The following is a 14,886-nucleotide window of genomic DNA, read 5'->3' on the forward strand; positions in this document are numbered from 1 at the left end:
ACGATATCTCAGGAACACCTCCAAGACATGTTTTCAGATTTGGTGTAAATGTTCAAGTAGATTTAAGGAGGACATTATTAGAAATTGGTAGACACAAGTCAACGGTGAGGGTCACTGTGACCTTGTGTTTTGTGAACACAACAGCTCAAGAACACCTTGAAGGAATTTCTTCAATTTCAATGGTCAAATGTCACCGATACCTTACGTTCCTGATAATGCAATATATTTGGCACAAGTGTACAAAGACTCAAGGATGACCTGATTACAATTTGGTCAAAGGTCAAAGGTCAGTGTAACACCTTCAGGGAATATGTTGATAAAATGTGGACAGATGGATGAACTGAATAGATTTAAGTTGTCAAAGTGGTCATATGAGTCTGGAAAGAAATGTATATAGACTGAAACTCAACTGGTTTGAGGAGGCATACAACTGCAGGGTGGAATTTCTAGTTTTCCCATTATTAGGAATATCCAGTGTCTTTGCTGACAAACAGGCAACAACTGCAGCTGGTCAAACAGTCAATGTTTCCACATAGTCTCATCAGAAGACTGTTCTGATGAGGACTGGAGGTTTACAGACAAGGTCATAAAAACAACACATTGCACATTAAAGAGCTCTGGAACACAGTCGCCATCTGTGGGTGTCATTTCGTTGCGGTGATTGGGAGACGCACGGATAAAAACTCAACGACAGGGCGACAGACTAATTACTCCACTCTCATCAAGTAGAAGCTATCACTGGAAGTGCCACTCGGACAGAAATGCAAAGTTTGAGAACAGCCTTTATTCTCACGCTGTCTCGGTTTTGGAATTTGTCGCACCACTCCTCACTGAAAGAGGTTGTTGAACTTAATTGGCAGTTCAAGTAGTTTTTGTATTTGCTTCATTAAGCAGTTTTTATCCTGCTTTTACATCTGTTTCTCTTATGTCTCCTTTCTGCTGTTGTCATCTCTTTATAGTGATAAAAGTGAAGCACATAAAACAAGATATTTGAAGACATCATTGTGGCCTCTGCAGCTTCTGTTGGGCATTTTTCATTTATTTGCTGACCTTTTATAAACTTGACAGAAAGATTAATCCATCCATTCAGTATCTACACCACTTATCCTATGAGTGTTGCAGGGGGAATGGAGCCAGTCCCAGTTGACATTGGGCGAGAGGCAGGATGCATCCAGGACAGATTGCCAGCATATCAACAAACCAATTTAGAGTCTCCAATTAACCTAAATCCAGTCTGCATGTCTTTAGACTGGGCGAGGAAGCCAGAGTACCCAGAGTAATCTGACGCTGAACATGCAAACTACACACAGAAAGGTCAACCCAGCGTTTTGTCTGCATCTTCTTGGCCACCCAGACCGACCAATTCATTGAATAAAGAATATTAATAATTATAATATATCATATTTATTATTATTTTCCTTGTTTTAATACCAAACGTAATTCGTAGGATATATAAAAACATCAAGTTAACGAATAATGTGATAATTTGGATATTGTGTCACCACTTCCCATAATAAACAGTAGAAAATATACAATGATAAAATATGGATAACACATGAGTACAATGGCTGTAAGCTGCCAGTGATGTGAGACGTTACTACATTAGTATCTTAAGTAATGTAAATCTAGCGATAATAATTGTCTTGCATATTTATATTTCAAATTACAATATAATGGAAAGAAAAAATTTAACAACATCCACATAAAAAGGGGTGGAAGTCATCATTCAGCTCATTAGGGATCAATTTTTGCTGAGAGAATGAATCCACTTTGCTGTTTTGGCAGATTTTTTAATGTGTTTCTCGCCTAAGGCACCGGCTTGATTGTAAAAGCTCAGCCATGGTCAGCCTCTTTCATGTAATAACTCCACGTTGTCAGCACGTATACTGAGCTCCGACCCGGCACAGAACGAGCAGAGAGAGATAACGGACAAATCCCTGAATAAGAATGATTAGAGATAGCTGCGATGAGAAAACATGATCGTCACAGCCTGAGCACCTAAATTTATTTCTGAGTATTTTTACTTTAAAGGTGAGTATAGATTGGCCCTGAACTGCAAATCGCAACAGCACGACAAGAAAGCACAAGAAATCACAACACACAAAAACGATTCATCACACTAATCAGATTATCATATTATCATATCATAAAGAGTCCAGCGTCCATTCCGTCCATAAAAATGCCAAGAAAAGAGTTTTGAAGGTGTAGTCCCACTCGCTGACTGAGACATGGCTGAGCAGTGTCTGTTCCTTTTCATCCACAGCTTCAGAACCACACAGGCTGAATTTATCAGACAAACCAAATCCTGATATTTGAAGTTTCTTTGCTGAATTTCTGAGATGAATCATTCTTTTCACTGATCTGTTTTACAAGTTTGACTTTACACTTAAACTTTCTTACGACTCGCTGACTATCACATGAAGGCTACATTCAGGGAACCAATCATTGAACACGCACCAGTTCACTCGTGGTTTGTTCAGTGAACGTATCAGGGGGATGTCAGCAGCTTCAGACTGGATCAGATGCTTTCACTTCGAGGGAGCGGTGTGTGTTCACTGAATGTACGACACAGTGAACGTCTTGTGTTGTATGTTCAGTGAACGAATCACCGACCCCTTCACAGTTAAAGGCTCTGAGAATCTCCAGCCAGAGCTTCCCAACGTAACATTTCTTTCAGTTTAGGCTACTTGATCAAGAAGCACTGATATTTAATATGAACAATTATTTTAAATCCAATATTTTCCTCCCTTTTCCTCCTGTTGTGTTCTGTCACAAATATATGAAATACTTGTTGCCATGCCAATACTCTGCTGAAACAGGTATATTTAGCTGTCATTCATATGAATTGCTGTAATCTACATCTTTCAAAGCTATTCACCATTCAGTCAGGTACACGTGGATGTTATTTTCAATCATTACAAAAGTGCAGTAAGTAATATTTGTCAGGGAGGGCAGCAGGGTCTTGATTGATTGAGTTGGATACAGCATGAAAAGAAGGTGCTGGGGCGGAGGCGGGTTGCAAAGCGGCGTGCAGAGTCAGGTTAAAACAGCTTAAATACAGCGCCCTGGATAAGATTTGCCAGTACAGAGATCTGCTGTTGTCAGCTGATGCACTGGATTGTGACTGAGTTTGACCTGCATGAACTAACGCTGTTTATGTTCAGACATGTACTGAAGTCCTGACTGTATGTAAGAATGCAAATGTCAAAGTCAGTTGCCAGGGACATTTTCCAGAACTTTTCCTGCCAGCCCCTCCGAGTAAAATGTCCTGGAAATGTCAAAGTGAGCCCATGTGAGAATACAGAGGGAAAAGTTACAGCCAGAGATCAGGCGTGTTGATGATGAACATGCAACGGCCACAAAACTGGAAGAACAGAAATATCTCAGGATGAAAAAGAGGTGCCACAGATGTAGAACACGCCGACAAAGATGTCAACTTGGAAAGACAACGAGATTCGAGAACTTTTGAAACTGCCGTGTGTCTGAAAACAGCTCGTTCGTATTTCGCTCTGCTACTATTTTTTTTTGTTCCACCATCAATCACTCTCTTCACATATTCATCTATTTCCTACTACTCGTGATTTCCCAACATGATCAATGAAATACCATCCTGGACTTGAACAGATCCCATTTCTCCAGTGAGCAGAATTGAGAACGCTCGACTGAAGTGAGAAATGAACAAGGAAGTGATTTAGTTCTGTTCGTTCTCTTCAATAAATCGTTAGCAAACAACACCTGAGCAACATGTCTCCGCTCCGTTAGTCGTGACATGGTTGACTGATGAACGCGACGGAAATACTCTGTTATCGCGTACTAAGAGTCTATAGCTGCATGCTGCCAGCGCTGTTGTACTTGCACAGCAGTACTTTGAGCAGAATGCTTAGACATTGTTGTTTAGCACATTTGCTAGAACTGCAACTGTGGCTAGTGGGAACATTTGGTCATAAACCAAAGTATTGGAGAAAATAAAAGTTGTGACATGATTGTGGCGCTGAATGAAACATGAACTTCGCTGTTCTCGTTCTCCCTCTTGCCTCAAAACACACCATTATTCCCTCTTGTAGACATTGTGATGTCCCACTTGATCCGAGCAGATACTGTGAAATACTTTATGTCCTCTTAGGTCCGTCCAGATCCACCCAGGTATTGGAGATATTGACACACAAAGTTAATCTCTCCTTCTTCAGCTATAAAATGAAGCCTGGCCCAACCCAATTAGACTCAGAGTTTAGCTCCTCAGGACCAAGTGGGGCTGTTAAGATTTCTAGTGAGGAAATCACCAATGTAATTACAGCTTATCCTCAGGGAGACATGAATGTGTGCTCTAATTCTCTTCTTTTAGACGGCAAATTCTGTTTTAAACACAATAATCACCTCACAGACGGAATGAGCCGCCCCAGTCTGTGAAAGTCTGGTGCCGTGAGGGGCTGTAAAGAGTCAGGTTACTTGCGGACACTGTCGGACCCGCTGCCTCGGAGACTAACTGACTTTTCAAACCATCCCGAGGGGAAATAAGTGTGTGGATGAGTGGGAGAGACTGAACTTTCTAGGTCAAGGAAAATGAATCCCAGGCAAGCTTTTATTTAGAGCAACACGATTTTCTTATCTTGACTTGCCAAAGCCATAATCACATTGTCACTCTACAAGGCTGCAGTATTTATAGGCTTTTCTATTCCTATAACCAGCAAATTACCACGAAAAGTAATCATCCCCCCCTCCATAAAGCAAGCCGGGCCATTAACCTTGTTGTTGTCCTTCATTAGGGCCAATTTACATTTTTGTTTTCATTTTAACACACGTTTTTTCTGCTGCAGGAGGTGTTGTTGAAATATATCACAGTTGTGCTTCAATATTTTGAGTTACATATGGAAATCGGCGCCGCGGTGGCTCAGTTTTTAGCGCATTTACATATTTTTACCTCGTGTGTGGATATCTTTTGGATGTTGTCCAAACACATGCATGTCATGTCATTCATTTTGGAAACAAGAGTGTGTGTGACTTGCAGCCCTGATGGAGTCTTAGCCAGCACACAATACATTCCAGCGGTATTAGCTAAATATCATCACAGTCATTCCTCATTTCCTCTGTCTTTTCACTTGTCATTTTGTATTGTTGTAAAATGCCAAAATGTCTGCAGGATTTGAGCATTTATTTATTCACTCACTCCCTCTGTCTTGAGATCCTGATGAATCCCAGAGTGCCTCCTACGCATGCTGTTATAGACAACACGCACATATTGAGTGTGCTTTGTTTTAAGACCAGCCAACTCCCCATCAAGTAGTGAGAGGCACAGTGGAGTAGCAACACAGCATCTCTCTGCTCTCAAACTGTTCTCAATTGTACATCTCAACAGTGAACAAATACCATGAGTCATATGCTTATGTGCATAAGTGCTGAAAATCTTGATGTCAGCTTTAAACTTGGATGGAAAACCTTGTGAAGTTAGATGCTGTAGGGTTTTTTTCAGTGCAAGTGCAAAGATAAGATGTAAAAAGAATTCCATAGTTACTGTTTCAGATGTTCAGGCCAATTTAACAATACCTCGGTGGGGCAGAGCTTCTTGAAACCTTATGCTTGTTGGCATATACAGTATCTTTTAGTTTGTCACCTTTTGATTATAAATCTGTATTTGCTCAGCGCTCAGTCAACCTCACCAGCCTGGTTACTTTCAATACTACATAACAAATGAGTTTGTGTCTGAGCTTATTCAAATCTGTCTTCCAGTGAATCAAACTGCTGGTTTCCTATTTCGACCTGTCAGATCAGTTTGAGTTTTCCGGAGTCCCAACAAGGTAACACACAGCACTTAGCAAGTGTTCTTTGAGTGCACTCTTTCAGATTTAAATGGACAGCCTGTAACCTTCTGCTTTATTGGATGCTGTGAGTGCCTGTGCCAGGCACAAGGCTAAATGACTTCTATTTCCACCCAAAATCCTATAATAGTGCCTAAGGACCTCTGTCTAACAAAGGTCAGTGTCTGTCAAAGATGTTGGCAGTTAAATTAGAAATATGCCATTCCTACTCTAGCTTGACTGCTTGTGCTACCAGTTCCATTAGGTATATTATCCGAAGTGCAGGGGCAAAGCTTCCTCCTCAAAAGCAGTTGAGTTTGTACTGCATTTCCTCTTCATACATCAGGGGCCTGTTCTTGGACAAAGATTATGACCTTGTCTAAAGTCCGGGGACGTTTAAAGAGAATTTATTGCTGAAAAGTTTTGGTGTTGTCTCCATCAGGAAGACCAGACAGGAGATGTAATTTTTCACACTTTGTGTCTACTGTTGAATGGTCCTCAGAGCAGGGCACTCCACAAACCCTACAAAGAAAAGAAATATCTCAAAATGAGAAATGGAGGCCAGCTTTATTATTATTTTTTTATCTCTGCAAGTAATGATGATGTGTTACTGGTGCCAGGAGAAGGCCAAAGTAGAGGAGAAGAGGGGTGACTCAAGGATTGGAGGCAGCGGACCTTGTGTGCAGCGGCTAAATGCAATTTCCCAACAGGTGATTTTAACACAGGCTGAATAAAAAGGTTTTTCTAGTACTGTTCCTGAAACACAAATGGCAGTGAGTATATGCAGAGTGGATGAAAAGCATAGAAGCAGCCTACACTGTGGTTTCAAAATTATGCATTGGCCAAAATACAGTCCCTTTATTCATTATAAAAATTTAAAAGCTCCATGATAGCAACGTTCCCCTGTTGATGCAGCTGTACATTAGGTGAATCGTATGGTCCATGTTTGGATCCAGGCGAGTTCTGTCCACGTGCCAAGGAGGTTGACTTATGTTTTCATCTGTTTGTTTCCTTAGTTAGCAGGATTACACAAACGCTACTGGATGGATTACCTTGAAACTTGGTGGAAGGATGCAGTATGGGTAGAGAGACAAGACGTTCAGTTTTGGTGTGGATCCATATCAGGGGTTGATTTTTTCCCCACTTTCTTTTCAAATGTTTTCAACATTTTCAACATTTTTGTGAGTTTCTCAAAAAAATAGTGCAGATCTTTATGAAAATAATATGCACATGTTCAATGCTCATATCTATGAGCTGGTGACATTTGATGTTCATCCATATAATGATCTGATGCATCTGATCTCAATAAATATATATACAACATAAAGTGGCCAATCAGCCTTGGAGGAGGTCCTTCTACTTATGTTAGCACATTTATTTTCACCAATATATTATCTAGGGGAACATAATGGCTGTGTGGTTATATCTGAAAATGTATTTTATGCTCTTCTACCCATGCAGGTCCCATGAGGCTGTTCAGTTTGAATAGTCTGTTTCTGCAGTCTGAGTCCTGAGTGGAGCTAAAAGCTTGTAGAAAACAAAAGCGATAATTATAATAACAAATTCAATCACCTTGACTTTTTCAATATATCCAAGCACGAGCATGATCTTTCCTTAACCTTTACGAATTGCTTTGAGTGCCTGAACATTACCATGAATGTAAATCAGGCTTTTCTTGCTCCAAGCAGAGTTTGTTGTGCAAGAGCAGATTTGTTTGCTTATACTCCTTGAATGTGTTCCCAATGATATTAAACATAATTCACTCTGAATTACACTTCACTCAAAATACCTCTGCTGCTGCAGTTTTGTTGTATATAACTGTAATCAGTTTTGATTGCTTCCGATTGTTTGGGTAGGATTTTACACCTGATTTGTTGTATGTGATGACAGAGAATAAGGATGAATAAAGCTAGCGGATGAAAAACATGCAGCAAAGGTACTCACCCCATTCCATGTTCCACGCCTTAGCCCAACGACCAGCAGGGGGCCCCATCAAGGTAATTTGCAGTAGATAGGGCTGGTAATTGTGGGAAAAGTAAAAGTATTTTTGAACAAAATAAATGTACATTACCATCCATTTCACAGCACATATTTCAGTGAAAGCAGCAAACTACACACCGTGTGATACCAGCCCGCTGTAAACCACAGGACGTTCAGGCTTAAACTGAATATACTGCATGAAGGTGTTTGTTTGATCTGCAGCCGCTGTCTATCTCCTTATCAGACAATGGTGTGACAAGAGCGGAAAGCTCTGAGGTAATCTTTGTTATTCTGCTAGAAGTAGTGTTGCCCAAAGGGAGAGGATTCCCAGACTGTTTAATCAGCCATATTAATCATACTTTATTTATAATAATTACAAGACCTGCTCTGTGTGCAGCAGGAGATTCAGCCCTCCAAGGCAACAGCATGACAAAGAGAGTGTGAATAGATTAAACTGAGCCTCTGGCACTTCTCAGAGAACAAAATGTATCGTTAAGGACAGAGTGAAAAGACATCTTTCTATCAGCCCTACATGATGTCTGTCCAGAGGCAAAAAGCCATGAATCCCGTTACTGCTGCTCTGTGGTACAACCCGCGAAATGTAAGAGATGCCCTGAGAGACTGCACTCCTCAGCTGTGTCCATACATCAACACACCAGGGTAACCCCCCCCCCAGATGCAAATAAGGCACAGTGGGGTAATGCAATAATTAACAGGGTGAAAATGTTGAAAAATGTGCAGACGTACACGCCTCAGTTTGTCTGTTCCTCGGTTCACTATCGTACTTTGTGAGAGCAAGCACCTGGTTTGCCAAACACAAAGCATTGCAGAGAGCTTGCCATTACAGGTATTTCTCCAGGCCATCCATCATGGTGGCATGGCAGCGCTTAGGTGAGCCTGATTAAAGCCAAGGATGCCTCCCGACCCGCTCCGAAGGAAATGAGAGGGGAGGGGGGGCCTGCGCCCCCTGCTCCATCCATCTCCCTACTGCTTTATTCATGTGGTATCTGGTTCATTGGCTTTTGCTTCGTGTTCCCTCTCCATTACTTGAATTCTGCAGCAGATGCTGGTGAATTGTGAATGTCTCATTATATGTTCAACAATATCTCACCGCTCTTTGGTGTGCAGATGATTGCACCCAGAAAGATTATCACAAACCATCTATTCACAAAATCTACATTTTCAGATAAAAACTATTGAAGGTACAATGTTTTTTGAACAGTTCACAAAAATGACTCAACAATGGAACAATATTCCCACTGCTAAAAAAGTAAGGGGGCATTTTAAACATGCAACAATAATAAATATTAATCAGCTCCGTGCATCTGAGGTTTGCAGAATCTTTTAAAAGTCTGCTAATATTAATAATTTCTTACTTATTTCAGTCTATTTAGTTTATTTTATTGTTGTGTATTTTATCCTATTCCAGCTTTTCTACTAATGTTCATGTTGGAGGAAATACACAGATTCTTTCTAAAGTAAAAGTAGAATACAATAATGCAAGTGTAAAGTATTAGCACCACTATATACTTCAAGAACCAATTGTAAAAGTAGAGAATGTGCAGAACAGCTCGTATCAGAATAAAGTATATTTTTGTATTATAATTATTATTTCATTAATGTGTACATCACTTCAGTTCGTAGAGGTTGAGTTCATTTTAATTATTTCATATGGTGCTGGGTAGCCTTTGTTTTCCCCCTGTGGATTAATGAAGTCTTATCAAGTCATATCTTATCTTTACCTTTAATAATGAATCAACTTTTTGTTGATTACAGTTTGTATTGCTGATCGAAATCGAAAGTTATAATGTAAAAGTTGTGAAGTTAAGAGGACAGACCTGCCTCTGATTTATGTGGAGCAGATATTAAAAGTAGCAGGAAATAAATACTCAATTAAAATATCTAAAAATTGTACCTGAGTAGAGTTCTTGAAGTGTCTTTTTAATTTTATAGTTTCTACCACTGAGTCGACTTCTTATTATAAACAGTATGTGACTTGATGCCAAAATAGAGAGTTACAGGAGTGTGGCCTTGGTTTTAGGAGACTGGAAAAACAGTGATTCCTTTTTTTCTCCAAATTATGAAAAAGAGCGGTGAGGCACTGCAGTTGACTGCAGGTTTTTACTTTAATAGCAAAACCATTTTTTATCCATTTGACTGTGTTATCTTGCAAAATCCGGTGGCTTCTATACCTGAAGAATTCCCTGAGACTGTGTTTTACATGGAAAATTGAACTAACCTCCATGAAAATGACACAGGCTGTTTGTTCTGACTATTTTCCTTATCAGTATCTTCGCAGCTTTCCAATGAGCAGTCAGTGAACTGTTTATAGTGAATAACGTGCATGTGAGCTGTGCACAGACGTTCTCTGAGTGTAAGAGAAGATTAAATGAAAGAGAACTGACTCAATCAATAAACATAAAAATCATTTCAGTGAGTGAAAATGTCTCCATGCACAGTTTGGTTGAGGCACGAAAAGTACTTTGTTATTTTTTAGGAAAAGATCAGTTTGGGTTCAAATAAATATTTCCCTAACGTTGGAGGAACTTCGTCAATATGGTTACGATAGCAAAGACAGTTAAGTTTGTGTCTTGGATATAATAACAAACAATGTCGATCTCTCTGAATACCAGACCAATATTCACACTAAGTGTGTTTCCACTCTCTGAGAGACACATCTGTCTCTTTAGCTAACAAATGCTCCACTTTTTAAAATGTTTTAATGCCTTTCATTTCTGGTGCTCCAGAGTTGTGAGAGTGAACCATATGTTCACTCAGTAAAGTTGGGGAGGTCAGGCAGATAATCAATGAGCTGAAACTCACTATAAAGCTCTGCAAAGCCGAGAAGAGCTGCAGATTCAGGTGATAATTCTCTCTGTTGCTGCACCGTGAGCAACCCCTTTCACACTGTTACCACATTGTTGTTATCAGCCCATAAAAGAATACTGATTACAACTGCAGAAGCTCATGAAATCTGGATGATTCTATAGCAATATCAGTACAATCAGCTTTTCAAAGTAATGTTTGTCTTTGCTGCTCTTATAAGGTAGAAAATTTAATATTCAGTTTAATGTTCCTTATAAGAATTGATGAGCTTTCTGGATCTTGCTATTTAATTTGTATAAAGAAATGAGAACCTGTGAGATTAACAGAGCTTACTCGTGTGTGTCACTGAGGATTTCCATTACAGTACAATTTGGGAATGATTCAGAGAAAGTCGTGCTCGGGTTTTTTCTTTCTTGTTTTTATGCTTCTAATGAGCTGTTTCATCTCAAGGGGCTTATTCTGTAATTGAGGTGAATACATGTGTATTGTGGAGTTAAAAATGAGTCTCACTTCCTCTCACTACTGCGTAGTAGCATCCTAACTTTTGTTCGGGGATCTATATTTGGTCTAAATGATACATCCGACGTGACAACATTTTCAGTAGAATAAAGTTGCTTTCAGACCTGCACTGAACTCCAGATAATCTCCAGACATTCTCCAGAGGAAGAATGTTAGAAAGCAAATGTCCGATTGAGAGGCTGCGGACTTTCTCTTCAGTTTCTCCAGCCAGCCCCCTATTAAGAACTCCAGAAAATGTCCTATAACCCAATGTAAGAACAGCAGGAGACCCTCTGGATTCATGCAAAAATGAAACAAACAAAAAGAACACACAGTACTTGAGCCACACACATAGAGGACACTAACAAAACAAGGGTTTGTTTATAAGAGCTGATGTTGGTGTGCTGTAAACAAAAATATGCAATCTACGCTCTGGAGATTTCTGTGTTTTTGTAAATGCGTTAGAGCAGAGAACCTCTGGGGAAAGCTCGGACCCAAACATACGAACATTCTCCGGAGATCATGTCTGCAAACGGCTTAAAGTGAAGCGAATACCCCTCATTCACATTACTCACATTTTTTATTTAGTTATTTGCTTTGTTAATTAATGTCTTTTGAAAGAGGGGCAGATTATATTATTCCTCTTTCTGCTCCTTTTCATTCAAGATTTGAGATTTCGTGTTTGCATTTGAATTGTTTTGTTTGGTTGATGGATCAAATAAATGAATAAATAGATAAATAAATGAACAGTCACTATAATCAACCAGCTAGCGGTTGTATAAATGGATGGATCAATAATTTGACTGAGTATCATGAAGTTAGAATAGAACCCAGAGATAGAATATCCTATAGGAGATGATTGTGCTTCCAGGTTCCAATCTGCAGCACAGTAATAAACCACTGCTAAAGTTAAAGACAAAACCATTGTCCTGATAAAGCAAGAGAGATTCTTGGCTTCTGGTTTCAGGGGAGCGACCCTCGTGTTAACAAAAGCTAAATGAGATTTTTTTGTTTCAGGGAAAGGTTGTTTCCTTTAAGTACACCGGGATTCTTTTTGGCAGTTGCCGAGGACATAAAGTGTAATCCTCTAATGACAGTCAGGCCCGACTTGGCTCACATATTACTGTGAAGAGGGGGAAGCTACGGCAGATCCTGTTAGTTTCAATTTGCTTACTGCTGCTGAGCCAGCAGACTGAACGGAATGATAAGGAACCGGGATCGTACCTAATCCTTCTATCGCCCTCCGTCTCTGTCTCCTCTCCTCAAACTAACCACCACCAGTTCATCTGTCATCACCCCTGGCTGTGGGCGGAAGCCAATAAATGTTCCGCTGATGCCACGTGATGTGAAGTGCATTTTATTGTCTAGCACGTCGACTCATTCTCATTTCTTTCTGAGCAGGGAAAAAGAAGCTGAACATCTTGGTTTTTTTTTCATTCTCTTTCTGCTTCTTACCTTCTCCCCTGGCAGTACAGAGCGTTTGAAAAAGGAAGCTTTGCTAAAGCCTTCCCTTGGTTTCTCTGACATTATGTGGCAAAGCAGAGCTGGCAGTCGAAGCAGCATAATCTGGACCCCCTACCATTTGCCTGGAATGTGACCCTCATGCTTTGAAGAAATGGTTCACACAAAAAATGTGACCACAATTTAAATCGTATAGTGAATGATTTATTCATATGTTTTTGGTGGTTATGCAGACTCTCACACCTGATCTCTCCGCATCTGCACTTATATGGATGCAGCGGAATTGGTACTTTAATATATTAGTGTACTTCATGACTTCATGCCACTCTGCTGTTAAGGAGGGGAGCGCTTTATGTGAGTGATTCACCTTGAGTAAAAACAAGTCAGGCTCAGTGAGACACTGTTGACAACATATTTTTCATGTTTCTCCTTTGAAAAGTTTTTTCTTTTTTGTTCCTGTTCATTGTGCTTCATTCGTCTGCTGTCAAAGCTGTCTCATGTAGCTGAGAATTTGAATTTCAACTCAAAGGGAGAACCTCTGTCTGAACCGCAAACTCTGCAGGAAGCTACAGCGGAGGAAGGAGACGACCCACAAACACATCTACGTGTGTGAGAGTGTCGTGGAGAAAAATAGGCGAGCTCACAATGGCTGATGTAGATCTGAAGAGCCATCTCCAGGAGGGCTGTATCTGTATTCACACAGCATGAGGAGATTTGAGCTGAGGATTATTCATAAGGAACGAGGGATGATCACAGACATCACAAATAGAATTTATATTATTTGTTTGGATATTGATACATAAAAGTAAATGCTCTGCAAATAATCAATTGAGATATTGGGGAATAACAATATGTTAACGGCTGGATCACCATCAGTTTTGACACATGGATTATTCAGATTCACAATATGTCCTCTTCCAAAAGGGATAAGCAGCATAGAGAATGGATGGATGGAAGACGTCCTTGTTTGCCTAAATTGTGTTTATTTTATATTTTGGCAATGTCAACAATGAACATTGTGTGTTTGTGATTGAAATCCTGCAGCCAACTCCAAAATATGTGATTTGTGAGGTAAGAACATAACAATAGAACAGACTCTAAACTGCAATGTAGATGAATAAATAAAACACTGGAGTTAACTAACTGCTGATGGACATGTTTAAATGACAATAGATGCATTAAGAGAAAATACTTTGAGGAATAATTAAACAGAATTTCAATAATCAGAAATAGTAGATTTCAAAATTAGATGTACTGAGTCCAGAGACTGTGTGTGTGTGTGTGTGTGTGTGTGTGTGTGTGTGTGTGTGTGTGTGTGTGCATTGTGTGTTTGAATGTGTGTGCATTGTGGATGAGCGTGACACTGGCGGGTGGAGCAGTGTGACTGCTCTCAGACTGAGCCTGGGGAGAATCCGACCATCTCATAAAGGATTTTGCAGCAGATGGTTGTCTGCCTGGTCCGGGTGAACGGCGGCGCTCCCTGCCCTCGTCTCTGACACGGTGTCATCCTTTTCCAGTATGGAGAGCAGGTGAAGGCCAGTGATTTTTCATACAGGAGCGTGCCCTTGGAGCAGGAACACAGCAGGCTCATTTATCTGTGAGAACACTTTCACTTACAGACCTTTGTTATTAAACTGGGATCGGTTGTGGGGTGTTGATGACCCACATGAGGAGCTCTTAAGAGCTATAATCAGCTGTGAACTTGAATAACATCTCCCAGTCTTACCATTTATCTCCATTCATTCTGTACAAACCCAGACTTTGCTGCTGTGTTGCGTCACAGGTTCAAGGCTTTACTTTGTGGACGTTGGATTTGAGTGAGAATCGTTAATTGGGTTTTCCCGGGATCATGACCTTTTTTCAAAGTATCAGATCAAAAGGTTTGCGCAGGTAAAGTGAGAAACGTGTGAAAGACGATAATGATCTCACAAACTCTGGATTGGGAAAGAAAGACTTTACCACGGAGGAGTAAAATATTTATGATGCATTTGGAACAAATCCCATCATGTACTCGCCTCTGCAATTTCCTTTGAATGCAGAGCAGAGTGAAAGAGGCGGGAGCTCTGTGCTGCTCTCTCCAGAGACGCCTGTAGACAAATGCTGGCTATATCAAAACTTCAGTGAGGGAGGTGACAATGTCAGCTGCTGAACTGCGGGGGAGTACAAACTGCACACACAGAACAGGGTGTTTGAGACTGGAGCCATTGGATCCAGGCTCAGGTTTGTCTTTCCCAAGGTTTCTCTACTGACACCTAATGGCTAGACTGATATAAAATATTCAAATGTGTCCAAATATTTAGAGAATGAATGTAGACACGGCTCATAAATC

This window comes from Paralichthys olivaceus, chromosome 4 (assembly GCF_024713975.1).
Source record: "Paralichthys olivaceus isolate ysfri-2021 chromosome 4, ASM2471397v2, whole genome shotgun sequence".
NCBI classification, from domain to species: domain Eukaryota; kingdom Metazoa; phylum Chordata; class Actinopteri; order Pleuronectiformes; family Paralichthyidae; genus Paralichthys; species Paralichthys olivaceus.